We start from the raw sequence: 20,257 nt of genomic DNA, 5'->3' as shown, positions 1-20,257 counted from the left end.
ATAATTGGCGGTAGCATGTACCCCTGGTTGAAGTAGATGGTAGCTGGTAGCTGCTAGCTGGTGGCACGGGGAGCAGGAGAGCAGGAGAGGGCAGAGTGAAGCAAAGAATACAGCCCGAAGCAATAAATAATATTAAAATACCCGCGAATAGGAGAACCCACCTCGGGGGTGGCAGCCTGGTAACGCGCCCCGTTTACAAGTAATAATGCGCAAAGGGTTGAGGTGGCACTTAACGCTGTAAAAACCCGATTCACGTACGCGGATTTATGGGCAAATACACGCGGGCTAAATACGATTTATTCTGCAGGAATGCGATCTCGCAGTGCTTATGCTACCCTGATAATTGATTTTCAATGGGCATTGGAATTTTTGTGTTTTATTACCGTGTGCAGAATATAGAACTGCTAAAAACTCTGTAAATTATTCAATGCCCGCTCACAAAACCTTTTGTTGTTTTCTGTTTCCCTTGCAGTAGAATTTGAGGTATTTGGAGAAAATTTTCAGACAAAAATTGGTAATTAAGTCAATAATACTAATAAAAAATTCAATGTAATGAAAAAAATTCAAAATGTTTGAAACGGAGTGATCATATAAATGATATTCATTTTTCATCTTAATTATTCCGCAAAATTGTTAATATTATGCATAGGTTATATACGTGCAACCAAATTAAACCATTTTCATTAAGTTTTGCAACAATATAATAATATGCATGTAAACCTACATATTATTGGGCTAATAAAGCACATTACGATAATTTTTAATGACATTTTATGCAATATTAATTAAGATACATACCATTGAAAAAACTAGGAAAATCAAAGCTATTCCTCGATTTTTTTTCTAATAAGATATCCTCCACATTTCAGCGCATTGTTCGTTTATTTTTCAGCGACGTAAAAAACACAACGGAAAAGAAAAACACAATGTTTTGCTGAAAATCTCCCCCCAAAGAATGCATATATCTATTACTGACAAAACGTCACCGGATGATATACACAAAACATATTGCTGGTTCTAGCATGTTGTGCCATCATTACGCAAGTCATTAATCATAGCTCCCACCCCCCGAGGCCCGTTTTTAAAGCCTGAAAATTCCAGCGCTTCGCAACATAAATTTAGTTTCCTAAAAATAATGATAAATACATTACAAATTTATATGTCACCTGTGACAAGTAAAAACACAACTTTTTTTAAAGCAACGCCATCTGTTGGACGTAAAAGCAACACGCGCTATTGTTTCTCTATCTGCACAGATACACTGAGCCACAACAATGCGTGGTGGGGGAAAGCTTGTGTTAAATAAAGGATATTGTGAAGAAAGCTTGGTTATTAAAAACTCTTCTTGGAAAAAATATAAGTTGGCCATTTATTGCTTTTAATCGACGAAAATATAAATAATTAGACTCCCGTTATTTCTCAAGGAAAGACTCAAGTGCAACACCATAACACGAGAAATGCAGTGTTTTCGCCAGAGTTACGAGTGTGGAAAATGAAATACGGATTACGTTCAGATGGGGCTTTATTTAAAAATTTTAACTTTCTTAACGTTTTGTTACTCTTTCTTATATATGTAATTTATACATTGCAGGTTACTTATTGTACACACTACAAAACCCACGCTGGAATATTATCATTATTATTTGAATAAAATTAATTTTCGCAACTCAATTGTAAAAACCATTCCATAATCCTGTTATTCGTGCTTCCCCTCGATTCGCCCAACTGGCAGTACTCACAAACGCTTATGACACTACCTTCTCAGAGCCCGTGGGGCCTCCAGCCTTCTCTCGGTCCCCAGTCCCCCGGCCTTAGCGCCGAGCCAAGTACCGCCTATCGCAGCCACAATCACTTATGGCACATAACATCATCATATTCGAGATTCATCCGTATAAATAATGGATTATTAGAATTAAGCACTACAGACTCGGGAAGAGGGAAGCACTGATTTTATGATTGATGGTTTCTGTGTTTTATTCAATTATTATTAATTAACGAATTCATTTTGCATTCTAATTGATTTTAATAGAATATACTGCAATTAAAAATTCTTTTAAATTAATAAGTACACAAAATATTAATTGGTTGGTATATATCCACTTGCCAAAAGAAGATTTTTATAAATACGAGTATATATATTGTTATGTGAACATCGTACATGAGTCCCAACTGCTCCCAACCATCTGGATCCAGTGAGACTATGGCACCCTCAATTGGGATATGTTGTGAGGCTAAAGTTAGTGGGGAGAGGAAGCACCTAGCTCTTCAGATCTGATCACCAAACATGACTAAAACCATTTAAGTTTTACCAATTCTGAATGGTGATCTTACACTAGCGAGATACTTGGTGATATTCGGATGCATAATGAAAATAGCATTTTAAAAAAACTTTAAATCATCCCAACTGTCTGGAGCCAGTGATATGAAATTAAATGTAATTGGGAGGGGAAGAAGATGGAGAAGAGGAAGGCTAATTAGTTAAATTAAATTAAATTATGCACGCCGGATTTGAATCCTCGACCTCCGGATTCTTAGCCAAGGATAGTAGTGAATAGGTTTATATCTATATTATAAATGAGGTCCGACCAAACAATAATATTTAATTTTATTAGAATTAATTTATTTTAATAACTTTGATGGTTAGTATGGTTATTAATAAATCTAAACAAAACGCATGAAAAAGAAACAGACAGAATTAAAAAATACAAAGTGAAGCCAAAAATATGTGAATAATTAGTTAAAGATAATATTGCTAATTCTGAATTTTAAATATAAGATCGACAAAAATTACGCAAAATAATTAGGTCCCAGAAGCCGAGCTGATTGAAGGTGGCGGGTAAGACACAGATCCTAGTGTCATTTCCCAGTTGACACCGTTAATTTATTTATTTTTTTGTGTCTTGTTCTATTTCATATTTCGTTTTTTTTATTTATTAGTATTATCTTCTTCTTCAATGACACAATAATGTATTTCATGTGTAGCATATATATTTCACGGACAGACTTTAATGGACTACCACTTCAGCATGTTAATTAATCTCTTGAGTGTGGTTTTATCAACGCCAATTGATTAATGTTCCGCATCCATCCGTACATTTTATTATTACTATTGTACCACCCTGTAATAATTTGTAATATGTATTTATTTTACATTTGCATTTAGCGACAGCGGCACGGGACCAAGTACCACAATAGTAATTGCTACAGGGAGGTTCCGTGGAATTTGATTAATTGTTATTTCCGTATGAAAAATGGGAGTCCTTATGCATGCGATAAATTAATGCATTGTTGACGACACTAAACCGTATTCAAATTTTTGTGGAAAACCACGAACCGTGTAAAATGGTGTTCATATTCAATGGAGAAGCTTTGGTTGGGCGCATATAACAAAGGTGTCATGTAATGATTGGGATTTCGTACAAATTACAAAGAAGAGATAATTATAATGTATTACGAATCAATACAATTATCGTCATGGAAAGCATGCAGTGTGAACAATCATTGAAATATCTTGTCTTCATTATTAATCAATGTTTTAATGTCGTGGATACCGATCAGATTTCAAGAAATAGCGCGTATTGCTTTTACAACCAACAGATGGCGCCAAAGATACTATTGGATGTCGCTGTGTTTAAAAAAAAAACATTATTGTCCAACAGATGGCGCTGTTTTTTTTAAAGCATGTTACAAGTGATATCTACAATATAAAAACAAAAGCGTATTCGAATTCAAAGTTGTGTCGAAATTTAAAAGGAATCGGTAAAGAAGTTCCGGAGATTTAAAATTTTTATTATATCTATTTCACTACATACCACGTTAGCCCAAAGACAATTTTCTTCCTAGCTCCTAAAATCTTTAACCTTATCCCTGAAAACCTAAAAACCGTGAGTTAACCCCATTCCTTTAAAAAACAAATTACGAAATGGATCCTTACACACGGAATACATTACAATTACAATACCCATTCATTCTACACTCTATCAATTTAATCACCTTTCAGACAAAACATAACTTATTATAACACATAATACATAATCATATATAACATAATAAAATAATATATGTACATAAAAAATATATTTACATTACAAAATATATTTATGTTCGCAATCTCATCAATGAAGAAACTGGTTCTTGTGTATAATATGTAATAATAATATATAACATAACATAATCCTTATTCCCTAACTTAGCGGTATAGTATGAAAATAAATAATTAGTCTGATCTATTTAGGTACTAATAATTTGACTAATTCTAATAATCTTATAATCTTCTTATAATCCTCTAACTTCTACATTCTCTTCTTGCAACCCTAACTAGCTCTTCATCATTTTTATTATTTTTCTTTTTCATATCATAGTAATGTATAGATTCTGTTCAGACTGTAAAATTCACCCGCCATAACACAGGGTCATCCCTAGCATGGAGGGTGAAATATCACAAAAACCATATGTACCCTCTAAGTCTTGTATCAATAAAATAAAAATAAATAAAATTTAGTTGTTAAAACATTAGTTAATTTCATACAGTTGGGATGAAGCTCAGTAAAAAATAGAGTAAAAATCGGTTGAAATCTTAGTACTTTCATAAAATTAAATTATTCATGACCTAAGATAAGAATTTCAGGTGAAGAATACATTTAAAGTTAATTAAAAGTAAGTATCTAAAATAAACGTATAAATGCAGAGAAATGATTACATGAAATAATAATAATTTTTGATCAAAAAGGTGTAAAATTTTATGACATAATATCGGAATCATCTTATCCGTGTTAGTAGCATTTAATAACTTCTTTTATAATAACCATTGGAATTTGAAAAAAAAATTATGCGTTCATCATTTTGTTGTGTGAAAAAATTCTCCGCATGTTAAAAGTTAAACATAATAAGAAGCGTTTCAGAAATGCACAGAAGTATATTATTTCTAATTTAAAGCGTATTTTGCCATCGTGAGCGCATGTCGGTCCCATTCTTGCAACTTATAATGGTTTAGAAAGAGTCCAAATATCCATTTAGGGGAATACAAAGTTTGAATAAACCATTTCCCTAAAATATGGAGGCCGATGAATTGTGAACAGCGCTGTATGGAAAGTGTATAGAAAACTGTATGGGAAATTGTATAGTAGGCAGGGGTCCCCCATTGTGGGGTACATTGAGACGATGCTATCGAGACGACATGGAAATTCGGACTTTTACCGGATTGTAAATTTTCTTTGGATTGTAGTAGCGCTTGTGTGAGGGCAAGTATCAAATAAATGAGAAAGCCGATCTGATAAGCATTGTCGGATGCTGGATATTTATTTCCGACTTTTGGATTTGATGGCCATTTTCGTTTCTTAGAAGTGGTTTGGTTTAGAGCCGAGTGTAATACGCAGTCGCTTTCTTCAACGCCAATAAATATATACATAATATCAAGTACTCGAAAAAATCATATAATTTATTGATGAAATTATTTATTTATTTATATTAATTACCTCTCTATGTTGGTATCGCATTGTGCACGTGAAATTTATGATTTCAATTTCTCTTAAAACAAATAAAATTGTATTATTTCTCTCTTGTCTTGTAAATATATCCCTCCCCGAAATGTGTTTTTTCAGGGGTTTTCGGGATCGACATGTAGTTATGAAGCAAGCAAATTAAATATAAAAAAAATAAAATTACACGGAAGTTTTTTATTTCGATTCTGTTGTCAAGGTAGTATAAAAATATTGTCAAATTGAGCGCTAACTCGCCCTAATTAATTATTATTATATGAGTCCTATACTGAGGGACATCTGGTCATATTATATTTTTAACAAATTTAATGGAGTATTCATTTTTTGTTTCATCTGTTATATAAACAAAAAAATATCTTCATGTTGTTTTCTCCTTTGTAAAGCTCAACTATTATTTATTTTACTCTCAATCAAATACGAACTGTTAGGAGAACTTCAAGGCCCATGCACGGAGAAAAATGAGTACTGATTATTTATTAAAATTCTGTAAAAACGGCGTTGCAGGCCGTTTCCTAATAAACTTTTAGTAAATTCATAATATATCGTAACACATGTTTATATTAATAATATATACAATGATGCAATGCGAAAATATTTATATTTATATGAACACGTGTTTCAACGTCGAGATAACACATTCGTGTTTTACTGAAAGCTTATTTTGAAACCTGTCAATTCATTCGATAAAGGCCTGCAATCCCAATTCGAATATGTTCTTAATAAATTAGCAATCTTTTATATCGGTTAGTTTTCTCCGTAAAAATAAATTAATGTTGACGAAAATATTAGGTAAGCATTTTCTTCAAAGTTGTAAGTAATTCCACGAACATGTGTGCTGAAATAATGCTTGATTGAAATGTTTCAAGCACCAACCTACAGCACAATTAATTGAAGAACCTCATTGTCTCCAACAATTTGAATGGGAACATTATGCCACAGAACCGCGCCATTATACCCTCGGCACAATACCTTAATGAAGGAGTATCTAACAAGTAACAAATAACGTTCCCAATTGTCACAACAACTCCTCCAATGTAACGTGGAACATGCTAGTTCCGAAACAGGAACATAGCGGACAATGGGACATGTGTACATGATGGTCTATGGAGCATCCTGAAAACCACGTCAGCATCAAACTTAGGGACCTTCATCAGTCACTTCTGGTTTGAACACATCCAAAACACGATCAAGTAATAAGCACATTAGTAAAAAGGATTAAAATAAAGGTTCCATGTGTTTTTTGTATGAGTGTTTTGATAGGTTTTTGCGATGAGATGTCGTTTTTGTCGGATCATGTTGATATCATCTGTATTGGGCTTATCGCCAAATAGCTCGTTCAGTAGACTGAGTAGATCGTATTGAATTCGAGGCTGCTCGTATCTTTGGGTAGTATGCGTCCAACAATGGTACAATATTAAGGGATCGTCCACCTGCTCCTAGCCGCCCGAGAGGCCCTCGCCGCCCTCGCCGCCCTCGCCGCCTCGCCGCCCTCGCCGCCCTCGCCGCCCTAGCCAGTGGCCGCCCACCCTGACCAGAACCAACTTTGTCTACGTACGGTATATATTACGTAGGTACTTACTGCGCATTGTTCATTTCTGCTTGTTGTGGAGAACGGATTTAGGCAAGATTAAACCAATGAAAATATTGATTTGTCACCATGTGGTTACCGAGATAATCGAAGGATTAATTACGAAATTAAAATACGAAGAAAAATATATTGAATCACAAAGAAAAATCTTATTCAAGATTGAATTATACATAAAAATACTAATCTTCTGAAAATAATCTAATTTCAGTTTTAGTTCTAGTTCGGATCCAGTGGAAAGACAATTTAAGAACAAGTAGAGCAATATATTTATTTATTGGACAATTTGTATAGCGCCGCTTTTGTGAGATATCCTTTCAATGTGTTGAAATACAGTGGTTTTACAAAATGTACCTGTTATTCTCAATTAGGGAGGTATAATATAACAGCTTGAAACATATATTATATAGTTTTACCCTTATGCAGATCATTTGAAATAACATACTATTGTACACCGTCATTGGACGGTTAGTGTATATATTTTGTAATGTTCGTAATGTTAACTCTTTGTCTGCTGTACACTTACTGGTGATCTTACATAATTCTATCAATATATATTACCTATTTGTTATCACTTTGTTAATAATAATTTTTTTAAATATATATAAAATTTCTATTGAAAATAGTTTTTATTGGACAACTTTTTTTTTAACTTTTAAATATCATACCCATCAATATAATTTATCATTTCGGAAGAAGATAATACAAATAAATCTGAACTAAACATGAAACAGACACAGAAAAAAAAAGATAATAATAACGGTCTCAACTTTGAATCGAACCCAGGATCTCTGTTTTACCGGGAACTGTCTTTAACAGTTCAACCATTGGGACCAAATTATTATATGTAATTTTTGTCGACTTTATATTTAAAATTTAAAATTAACATTATCATCTTGCAACTATCAATAAAATTGACAATATCAAAAAATGTGATATTGTCAATTCTGAATTTGAAATATAAGATCGACAAAAATGTTAACCGTTTAAACACGATGATTGAAGAGTGAAAAAATGACGATTTTCCATTCATACTAATATATATCGTCCACCCCTGCATAGGGAAATTGTATAGTATAGCCAAGTCTCATTTCCCTTCACTTTATTCATTTTGAAAATTGTTTTCAGGGATTGTTCCTCCGCCTGAGATCCGGTGGTGTAGTCTGGAATAATTTTAATCCCAATTTTGCGAGATTGATGGAATAATAATACATGATTGTAATAATGTAACACTTGTTAACTTGTTACGTGTAGATAGAAAATAATAAAATTGGAGTAGATTTTTCCAGCAAGGGAATTGATTTGTTTTGATTGAGCATGTAATAAGCAACGGAGGTTGGCTATCATCTGATTCCGGAAATATATCAAACTTATCACTGATTCAAAGTATAAACCCAATTAAATATTAGATAACATTAGATATATTAGAAATCTGGTTACTTCGAGCTTGGATTCAAAGATCTATTTTCTACAACATGGTCCCTCTTTTTTGTTATTTGTTTTTGGGGTGTTATGCCGTGTTGCGCTAACTCCTTCTTTAGCCAACGTTTCGGACAGCATTGCAGAGTCCATCATCAGGGGAGGTGTGTTATTTGAGATTGTTTCATTTGGGACTTGTGCCCCGGATCCTTGGGGCCTTGTGCCCCGGCAAGACAAGGGTCCTTGGTTCGAGTCCTAGGTGTGACTGTATCCTTTTCTGATTTTTCCGTTTCAGATTTTCGTTTAAAAATCGCTAATACTGTCTTCAATAATTATACATTTTATAATGGTATTGTTGCATTTTGATTAAAACCCGTGTGACTCTATAGCTGAATATTATATATGTGATAAGTGAAATATACTATTTTTAATCTCTTGTTCAATACATTTGAAACAATAATTCAACCGCCTGCGCCACTAAGTACGTGATGTATTGCTTAAGTTCAGATAGGTAAATTACAACAGTTTGTAGGAGTTAACAACAATAACAACACGACTTATTGTATCAAGTGGCTAATTTGTATGAAGCTTTTTGGCATTGTTTGCCTGCAGCAAACGGGCAAAGCTAGAGGAGCTTTGGATAAACTTTATTATTAAACTTTGAAGCGGAGAAAACTCATTTCTTCAAGCAGTTGCAAAAACGACAAACAAAACGACTCTTTTAATCCGCAACCTAGTGTAGTACCTTAGGGTAGACTACGTTGTTATCGTTATTTGTTAAAAATTTTATATTTAACTAAATTCAATGAAAATGCATCTTTGTACATACCACTTTATTTATCGCATTTGTTTGTGGTACATAAAATGATGAGTGACAAGTGAGAGTCATCAAAAGATTCGTCAAAGCTGAACACGTTTGGGGTAACCCAATGGTCATTGTGTCTGGGGGTAAAGTTCAAAAACTTCATAAACAATATAGTTTTTCATAATTCCATTGTTTTTTTCCCAAACATTTTTCCGTGGAAGAATATTCAACAATTCAACTTTCGTACCTGATAACAAACTCAATAAGGTTGAAATTTAGAAAAAAAAAAATTATAGCTTTTACTATCAAGATTCTTCATGTCTCGAAGTTTTTGCACTTTACTCCCAGACACTCAGTATAAAACAGGGAATCAATCATTTTTTATTGAGCTATAAGCCAAGTAAACTAAGCAACTAACATGAATAATTTATGTTGAATCAAAATTTGCAGCAAATATCTAATACATATTTACGGATTTGAACTATGTTATTATTTATTTGTGTTTTTAATTATACTTCACAACAAAATAGCCACATTTTCTTCTAAAATCATAAAAAAGGAATTCTTAATGGCCTATATTCATAGACTAAATTAGACTAGACACGGCATATTCATTTAAAAATAACCCCAACACAATTTTGGTTTGGTTCACGTGCACATTTATGAAAAGGCCCAAGCATTGTGTCGCAATGCGAAATGGGCACTGGGCATTGCGTTTTACCTTTTGTTGGTCAAGAGTAAACTATTTTGCTTCTCAGCTATGCTTGGCAAGTTCATTTTTTCAATCACAAAAATAACCCAGTTCCAAATATTTAAATTTGAATTATGTCCATATTACAACACCTCTGACAACAAATTCTCCGTGGTTTCGCTTACGAGTTTGAACGCTTGTACAAGGAGTTTAAACAGAGTTAGTTTGTTAAGCTCATCTCCATATTTGTGACGTACGCTACGTGGCGTTATTTTTAAAATGAATTTAACTAGACAGGGCTAATCTAGTATAATACATCAATGCCTATATTTCATAATTTAAAACAAAAATAAATAAAATAATTCACATCTACATTGGATAAGAACTTGATTTACCGTTTGATTTTTAATAGAATTTTGGGTAGCAACTTCGTAAGTTTTGCATGAATTTTGTAATTTCTCGTAATCTGGGATGTGTAACTAGTTGGAAAAATATTTATGTTGGAGTACTGAGCTACACTGTTAAGAATCTAAGATTAACCTACTTTAAAACTGAATTGTACTTGGAAATATTAAATAATAACAATAACAAATATTAAACCAGAAAGCCTAAATGACGAAAATGCATCCAGAAGCGAGCATTAATTCACAAACATCACGGGAAAAAGTTCCATCAGAATTGAGGTGGGCGCCTTCCTCTCGATAAACATTATTTAAAGTAACCCCCACAGAGGGAAAATAATTACAAAAATAAGCAACTCCTTTCAGCTAGGACGTTGGTGGATTTAATCACGGCGTTTTCCTTTCGGCTTGAATGCCTAGTATGTTCGAGTATTTTCACGTAAGAATGTAAAGGAATCAAGAGCATTCAAGTATTGCGACAGTAATTACTTTTGATATGGGGGCAGAATAAATGCTCCTGTCGAAGTTACCCCAGCCAAACATGCCCCGCTCGTTTTAATGCAGCCTTTCATTCTTTCTAAGTCAAATGTCAAAAACATTTTATCGAACACTCGAGAAAAGCAAAGATTGGGATTTCTGATTGGATGAGTCTACGGTTATGTAATAATAGTAGGGCGCAATTCATAGCAACAACTATATTCTATAAGTATTATTTACGAAGGTATACAGACATCATTAGTTGACACACATTAGACATATTTCATAAAGTTTAACGAGCCTTAACAAACATAACAAGTGGTAACAAAAATTAATAGGCCAATTTTGTATGTGTTTAAAATGCCTTAGCATATTTTATAGGTATACCTATGGTCATTTTTGGAAGGACAAAAAATTTGGCTACTAAGGTCCGAATAGAAATAGGAAGGGGAGAGGTGACATGAAGGGCCACTTTTTTCTGTACGTCTTATAATTTTTATCAAAGCATAAAAATATGCTGCCAGCAAGAAATGTTTCGACTGAAGCAAAAAATTTTCTTAAAAAAGTTCTCTTACAATTTTTTCGAAATGCTAATATTTATTACTCAATAAAAAAGCATTAAAATTTGGGTTTGTCATAACCAGCGCCCAATGAAAAAGGACCGTGAAGTATTGGAAAGCCAATTTGACGGTATATACAAATAAATACCTCCCAAACTAATCTAAACTATATATACTACAGGTATTTATGCAAGATTTTATTTTTATGTAATAGGCAATCAAACATAATCGTTTTCTTAGGTGCTAAAACATGGAGGATAACAAACAAAGACGAAAAAAATAATAATTTCCTAGTAAAAATTTACACAAAAAATGTTTTAATGACCCTTAACGACAAAGAAGTCATGGGCCCTTCATTTACACATTTTATATTTGAAGCAGTCACTAAATTTTGTTCATAGTTTTCTTTGCTCAGAGCCTGGTTTTTCACTCCTCAGTCGATTGGTTCTTTCACAACTTTCGCTTATAATAATAAATTACCCCAAAATAAAGCACACCGCTGGTATTCTAAAATTGTGTTACTTTAATTTGTAAAAATATAATTTTCTTATTGTATAACGAGAAATTCATATGTAAGTCAACAAAGATATAGTTAAAAGTTTTATTTTTTAAAACGAATACTTTTAAAACAAAGTTAACGTTTTGTTTACCAACCGTAAAATTACAGACAGTATTGCTGCTAAAAAAATACAAATCCGTCGTCAATACTGTCCAACGCGTTTTGGGGATACCGTCCCTTACAAAACCCGTCTCATCCATACCACTTCTCCCCTATATATGTATCTACTTGCCAGTTTCCATAAAATTGACAAATAATAAGTTTTGGTGACATAATATATAGTCTGCGACGTTGCGAACCGTAAATTCTAAAGAAATGTTTTTTAGTTCAAACTTTTTTTTAAATTAAGTTCGTTGTCTAAATTTGTCTTCCCTCTTTCAGCATTGAAAATCTCCCAAAATGGTAAAAAAAAAAAGATTTTCATACCTTAACCCCCTTACTAATAAATGTGTTTCAAATTTTACACAACTACTTACCATATATATTTACACACATTAATGTATGTAGTAAGTGCCTTAGTGGGTTTTCATTTCTTGTGTATACAATTTGGTATTATATATTATGTTAGTATTTACTATCTATTAATATGTCAAGAAATGAAAATAAATAAAGTAAAAAAAAAAAAAAAGACACTTCTGTGCGCGTTGTGTCGTAGGTACTATTATTGATTTATGGCCTATCTCCTTTGTTTCTATTATCTATGTTTCAATCAATGGCTAAAATTCTCAAGCAAAATATGAAATTATACCAATTACATATTTTTATTGTGTCGCCGACCCGTGCAGTAGATCCGTTTTGTTTTAATATGTCCCCCTTGCCCCTTAGTCGTACCTAACCAAAACTTTAACTTTTCATTTGACTTCAGTTGTGAGGGCAAATGCAGCTTTTAATAGGGTGCTCGTGCAGAAGCGCATTTAGATAAATAAATAAAATAATACCTATTTAAAAATTAATACGGAAAATGTATTAAAAATCTCTACAAATTATTCGCAATCCGGTAAAAAACGAGATTACAGGCTTTTAATGAATGAATCGATTGGTTTCCTTATAAAATTTCAGTAAAATACGATCGCGATTTCATATTATGTCGTGTTAATAAAAATACAAATATTTTCGCATTTCGTCATTTTATATTTTTGGGACACTATCAGATGCATGAACACGTGTTCCGATATATTAGGAATACTAAATACTGGTAAAAATTTAATAGAAAATGGATTATAATTTAATAAATCAGCAATACTCGTAAAATTCATAAAATCTACTATTCGTTTTGAGTTATGGTGAAAATATGTAACCGGTAAATTATTTTAGAGAATGTACAGAATTGACGGGACTGAGGCTTCACATTTTGCAGTGGGGGGAGGACTTGGAGAAGGTTGGTAACTCGGTAAGTAGGTACTTGGCTATCCAGATCTGGTCAATAAGCAATAATAATTTAATGTGATGTGTCGATTCTGAATGGTTTTCATAATCAAAAAATTGAAATTTTCTGACTAATTTCCATAATAATTTTTTTTTTAAATGCTATGACAAGCCAAAATTACTATTGGGATGAAGGCATATTTTCTAGAAATTATTGTTTTAGTGCATAGATATTCGTAAGTTGCATGCAGAAAGAAACTTTGAAGGCAACTATTCATTGTCATTTATTAACTTTTACCAGCAAATTTGAAATGAATTTATAATGCATCAATTTGATTGACTTTGATAGAAATGATAATGTAAGTATTGTTACAGATACTCGCTTATAATACCTATATCTCCCTAATACGTCCCCGGTAAGCAGGGGTGTAATCGGGGGAGCAGGATTGAAAGTTGAAAACAATGTTATGGAATAAATTTATTGTTGCTCAACGCGATCTCCCCATCCACCCCCTCCCCCAACCTTTCATCCCCGCGCCCTATGCCCACCTCCGATCTTTACAACTCTTTCTTCGGCGGCATTATGTTATTTGCGTCCTGCGTATTTCATGCGCATTGTGCTCTCGAAGGGTGGTTAGGGGTAGGTTTTACAAGGGAAGATTGGTGAAATCAACTTTGTATTATTAATTAGTTTTACTACAGAAAATAGGCAAATAGTTCATTGTCTCACACACACACTACTCAGAGAGTTATATAATTTTTATCTCTCAATTTTACCAAAATCTTGCGTATTTGAGAATTTTGGGAGGTGGGTATGGGCACTGCTGACCCGGTAATCATGTATTAGATCACCAACACAGATCACAACTGGTATGAGATATTTTTTGTCTGGGTCATGTCAAGAAGTGAATTCAATTGAAAACAAGAGATTCGAGAAATATAGCAGTTTTGGTGGTTGCCGCTAAATGTGGAACGGAATCTTGCTACTACAACAGTACTTTTTCTAATTTAAAATACGCTAAGCGTTTCTTATAGTTATAATAGATACTGTAGACAAAAACCCAGGTGAGTTGAATATGATTTTCACTGCCCACCCTTGCGGAGATACGAAGCAGGGTTGTAGCAGCTCTACAAAACTCTACACACTTACGTCAGGTGAGTTTTACCCGACGCCCTCATAATACATCCTAAGTGATTCGATATCTAGCAATTCTGAATAAATCCACCCCCATGTAGAATGAAATAATACATCCAACCACTCTTTTCCAAAAAGGGTTTTCTTTGTTAATATTCGCCTTGGCGTTTCCCCAATGGCCCTTCTACAAGTTGCGGGGAATCGAACTCGCAGCATTGCGTTTCAACCACTGCGAGGTATTCCATTATTAGCCATTGTGCCAACGGCCAGTTGGCCGAATTTCCACAATGTACCCGGCCGTATAGAGCTTTTACCGAATAATATAACACGGGAGCTTTCGCAATACATACCTACTCAGATTCTGTAGATTAATGTATTGTATTCATCGCGTAAGAAGTAAATATCTGTTGAAAAACTGCAAAATAGTTACAACCGCTCCCAACCGTCTAGAGCCAGTGAGACTATGGCATTGGGAGGGATGGCAAGTTGAAGGTAGTGGGGAGGGGAAGGAGATGGTGGAGAAGAAGGTGGGGAAGTCACCAAACACGGCTAAAGCCATTTCAAGAATTTTCAATTCTGAATGGTCTTACACCAGGGCGATACCTAGAGTATCTTCCACTATGGAACGCAAACGTACTACGTATTATTTTAATGAGTACATTTGGAAATTATACAAATAAAACAAATAATATTTAGTTGTGCCCCCCGGGATTTGAACCCGCGACCTTCGGCTTGGTAGTCGAGAGCCTTACCCCTCGACCCGGAGCACGTAAATTTTTCAAGAGGTACGAATTTCTTGAAATTTCTTCTATAATAGAATTTCAAAATTAAAGGGAAAGGTAGGTACCAACAGTACCTACCTATCAATCTATATAATTTTCTGCAACAATAATTCCGGGTTTACCTATAACACACGCACCTATTTTTCGCCTTCAAACAATTGGCACCTCATTTCAAATATCGACATATTTAATATAAGTTTACCATTACGTAAGACATACCTGAATGATGTATTTATGTAGCATTATATTGTTGTTTAGATTAAATTCACTTGAAAATTACGTATTATCAATGTACTAACATTTTTTGCCGTATACAAGTATGCACTAAACTGTTTTTTTCTTTATTTTCTTATATTACGTATATTTAAATGGACAATTAAATGCACCTATTATGTTCATTTTTTCGTTTCAATTTTTCGTCGTTATTTAAATATTAAAAAACTTAAATCTATTACATCTTGTCAAATATATATCATGTAAAAGCACATCAGGGCGATAATTAAATAATAAATAAAAAATATTTTTCGTAACATCAATATTTTTTATCATATTATTTAATATATATATAAAGTGGGTACAGGATATAATGTGAGTACATAAAGTATATATTTACATTACAAAATATATTTATGTTCGCAATCTCACCAATGAAGAAACTGGTTCTTGTGCTTGGTGAGAGAGTTACACTAATTATAAGAAAAATAAAATATCATTATGCTATAAGTAAGTATATAAATGATAGGAACAATATACAAAGAGACAAAATCTAAATACAGTGGATGAGTATAGACTGATAATAAATATCAATGAAGGGAAAAACAGGCAATTATTTAATTGATTATTTCTGAAAGAGTAACTTTAGTTTTAGTTTAAGTATGTTAATATCCTTTAATTTCTTTATTTCAATCGGAAGGTTGTTGAAATACTTTATTCCTAAATATTTATAGTTATTTTGCATTTGTTTGGTTTTACATTTTGGAATTTTGATATTGTATTGATATCTTTTAGATAACTGGGTTTCAAATTTTTTGATTATATTATCTTTATAAATTTGAATAATTGCATTTTTCTTGAATATATCTTCTACTCGGGGCACCCCGAAATCTGTAAATAGCGTTTCTGTTGGATACGTGGAGGGTTTCTTGAGGATTACTTTGAGGATTAGCTTCTGGACCACTTTGATCGGTGTCAGAATCTTATTGTATGACCCCCCCCATCCAATAATTCCGTATTGAATTAACGACTGGATTAGTGCGTAATATACTCTTTTTAGGTTATTTCTTTTTAAAATATTTCTTAATCTTATGAATATGTGTACACACTTTCTGATACGCTTGACCAATTCACATATATGTCTTTTCCACTTCATATGTTGTTCTATTATCACTCCGAGATATTTAATTTCTGATACTGAGTTCAATATTGAACAGCCTTGGATACAGATGTTTTTATTACATTTGTTATTGTGAATAATTATTTGAGTGTTAGGGAGTGTTTGTAGTTTGTTAATTGAGAAATGTATATAGTATGTCTTGTTAGTGTTTAATGAGAGAAGATTTGTATCAAACCATTGTTTCAATGTGTTCATGCAATTATTTGCTTGTTCGTTAACTATATTCCAGTCGATCCCATTCACTATGATAGCTGTGTCGTCGGCATAGGATATTATGTTTGCGTTAAGTGGTAGTTTGAAAATATCGTTGACATAAATTATAAATAGTAGGGGGCCTAGGACTGTGCCTTGCGGTATCCCGAAATTACTTGTTAGTGGTAGACTAAGTGAGTTGTTTATCTTGACTACTTGGCATCGTTCAAATAAATAGCTTTTTATCCATTTTAAAGCTTTATCGTTTATCCCAACACAATTCAATTTTTCAATAAGTTTATCATGAGAAATACTATCGAAAGCTTTTTTAAGATCTATGAAGATTCCGAGACATTTCAAAGATTTGTCTAATGTGTCCTGGATTATGTTCGATAATTTGGCAATTGCATCTTGGGTACTTCTATTTTTCATAAATCCATATTGGTTGCCGTGAATTACGTCATTTTTGTCAATAAATTCAGTCAACCTTTTTTTGATAATTTTCTCGAAGAATTTTGCAATGTTTGAGATCAGCGATATTGGACGATAATTTGACACTTCTTCAGGGTTGCCAGATTTATGAATTGGAGTGATGATGGTTTGTTTATATACAGTTGGGAATATTCCGCTTTGGAGACTTATGTTGATTAAATGTGTTAAGGGTTTTGATATATGTTTTTTGATAATTTTTAGTGTTTCGACAGTAATTCCACCGAAACCTGGTGCTGATCTTCCCTTCATGCTTGAAATGATTTGCTCGATTTCCTGTGCTGAAGTAGGGTGAAACATGTCAATTTTGTTTGAGATTTTAATGTTAAGGTTCTGTACGTCATTGGACGGTACTTTTTGAATTTGATTTGCAAGGTTTTTGCCTACGTTTGCAAAGAAGTTGTTGAATATGTTAGCGGTATCTAAAGGATTTTCTTTGCATCGTATTTTGATATTGTTATTTGTGATGCTATGTATTTCATTTTTTTTATGTTTTTTCTTGTCTATAATTTCATTTACAACATGCCAGACTTTTTTTGCATCGTTCTCCGTTGCTTCCAATTTTTGCCGAAAATAGTTTTCTTTTGTGTTTTTTATTAAATAAGTGAGTTTGTTTTTGTATGCTTTTAGGTGATTCTTTAGTGTTTCATTTGTAGGTTGTCGGATAAATTTTTTGTATAGTGCTTCTTTGTGTCTGATTGATACAATTAATCCAAAAGTTATCCATGGCTTAACCGGTTTAAATTTTGAAGATTGTTTTCTGGAATCAATGAATTGTGCAGTACTTACGTGCATTGATAGTTTTTTTTCAAATAGTTCGAAGCATTTATTCGTGTCATTACAATTGAAGATGTCGTGCCATTTTTCTTTATCTAGATTATGTATTAGGGCATTTATGTTGAGCGTTTTGCGTCGGCCGTTGTCCTTCTCCGGAGTTAGAGTTTGTATTGGTAAACATTTTTTATCGTGATTGTACGTAAAAATGCACCCGAAATGATCTGTGATTGTCGTTTGTATGACTGCAGATACTATGTTTTTTATATCTTGAATATTTGTGAACACATGATCTATGCACGAAGGTCTTTGACCTGGGATAATTCTCGTAAATGAATTAATACAAGAAATATAATTTAATTCTGCCATCATATTCAGATAATTATCTTTGTCGTAGGATGAGTAATCATTTGCGATATTGAGGTTAATGTCTCCGACAATGATAGTTTTCTTATTTCTGTTCGCAAGAAGAATGTGTTTTAGTTCATCTACATAGGTTGGTAATATTGAGGCATGGGTTCTATATATGGCGAATATGCTATAGGTGTACTTTTGGAAACTGATTTCCATATTTAAAATGTTTACATTGTGCATGTGGATTTCTCTGTAAAAAGTCACAACATATTTATTTGAAATAAATATTGCGATTCCGCTGTTTTTATTAATTTGGGTATTTGTTGCATAGTATGTATAACCCGGAATATTATAATTTATATCACTTGATGAATGCGTCTCTGTTAATATTATGCAGTCTAGTCTGTTAAGTGATTTTATTGTTACCAGGAGTTCGTCTAAATGCAATTCTATGCTCCTGACATTCATATGAAATATGGTTAGGCTAACTTCGGAATTTATCGCTAATATGTTGTTTGTTTCGTTCACTGATGTATATATTCTTTCGTCTATTGATATGGTTTTATCTATAGCATTTACCACAAAGTCATCCATATCGAAGAAATAATAATATTGAAATTCATTAGAAGCCGTGAATCACCTTTGTTCGTTTCACTGTTGGAGTTAGATTTTATGGAGAACGGACTTCTTGAGAGCCTTTGTGTTTTTTTATCGCTAATAAGTAGGTGTACAATTTTATTCATATTCTATTCTCTCTTTGGCGATTTGAAGCATTTTTTGTCTGTATGTGCAGTTGATGCTATCAGCACTGTGGTCGTCCGATATGTTTGCTTTGAATTTTCTATTATTGCAGGAACAGTTGTAACAGATTGGTTTATTGTTTCTTTCTGTGCATTTTGCTAGGGTGTGATCTTTTGCACAATGGGGGCAGGTAGGAGGTTGCGTTCTGTTCAGGCATCTTAATGCTGTGTGTCCATACTTCAGGCAATGATAACACTGCGTAAGGGGGTTAAGATCTTCAATTGGGACTCTTTGGTATTTTATATTGATTTTTCCAATGTTAACTAGTATTTTTCTGATGGCTCCTGACGTTTGTAGTAAGTAGTTTGACACGTCTTGTTGGGACGTCTTTTGTTGGTCAAATTTTTTGAGTTTGATTTCTTTTATGAGTTTGAAATCATCCTTTCGGCAATTTTGTAGCCCCTCATTTTGCTGAGTTATGCCTAAGACTATTTCCTCCTCTGACAAATTTGATTGTAATCTTTTTATGATCATTATTGGTTTTCTCTTTTTTGTTTCTTCAGCGTTTATGTCTTCGCCGAATGTTTCATTTATTTTTGTAGCCAATTTTTGTACGTCTTCTTTTTTTGCACATGAGATAATGATTTTTTGATCACCAATTTTTTTAAATTCAGTTACACCAACTTTCATTTTGGTTACATCTATGTTTTTTTCGATTCTTTTTCTCATTTCTTCAGCCTTGAAGTTTTTAGTCGTTGATATAATGATGGCGTGCTTTTGTAGAATTTGTTTCTCGATTTTGCTAATTGTTGTTGTGGCTTGCGCATATGTTTTTATATTTTTTACCACGAAACTCTCTAATTTCTCATTATAGTGCTCATTGTTTGTTATAATTTGCTCTTGTAGACTTATAATTTTTTTTTGTAGAATACAATTTTCTATTATAATTTGTTCTTCTAGTTTCTTTAGGTTGTTTTCCAAACTCAGTTTTATTCTTGAATCTTTAACAGATGTGATCTTTGCGATATCGCTCTTTA

This window comes from Hesperophylax consimilis, chromosome 4, assembly GCF_061612785.1.
Source record: "Hesperophylax consimilis isolate HC1 chromosome 4, BYU_Hcon_1.0, whole genome shotgun sequence".
Lineage (NCBI taxonomy): Eukaryota > Metazoa > Arthropoda > Insecta > Trichoptera > Limnephilidae > Hesperophylax > Hesperophylax consimilis.
This window is presented reverse-complemented; position numbering follows the sequence as displayed.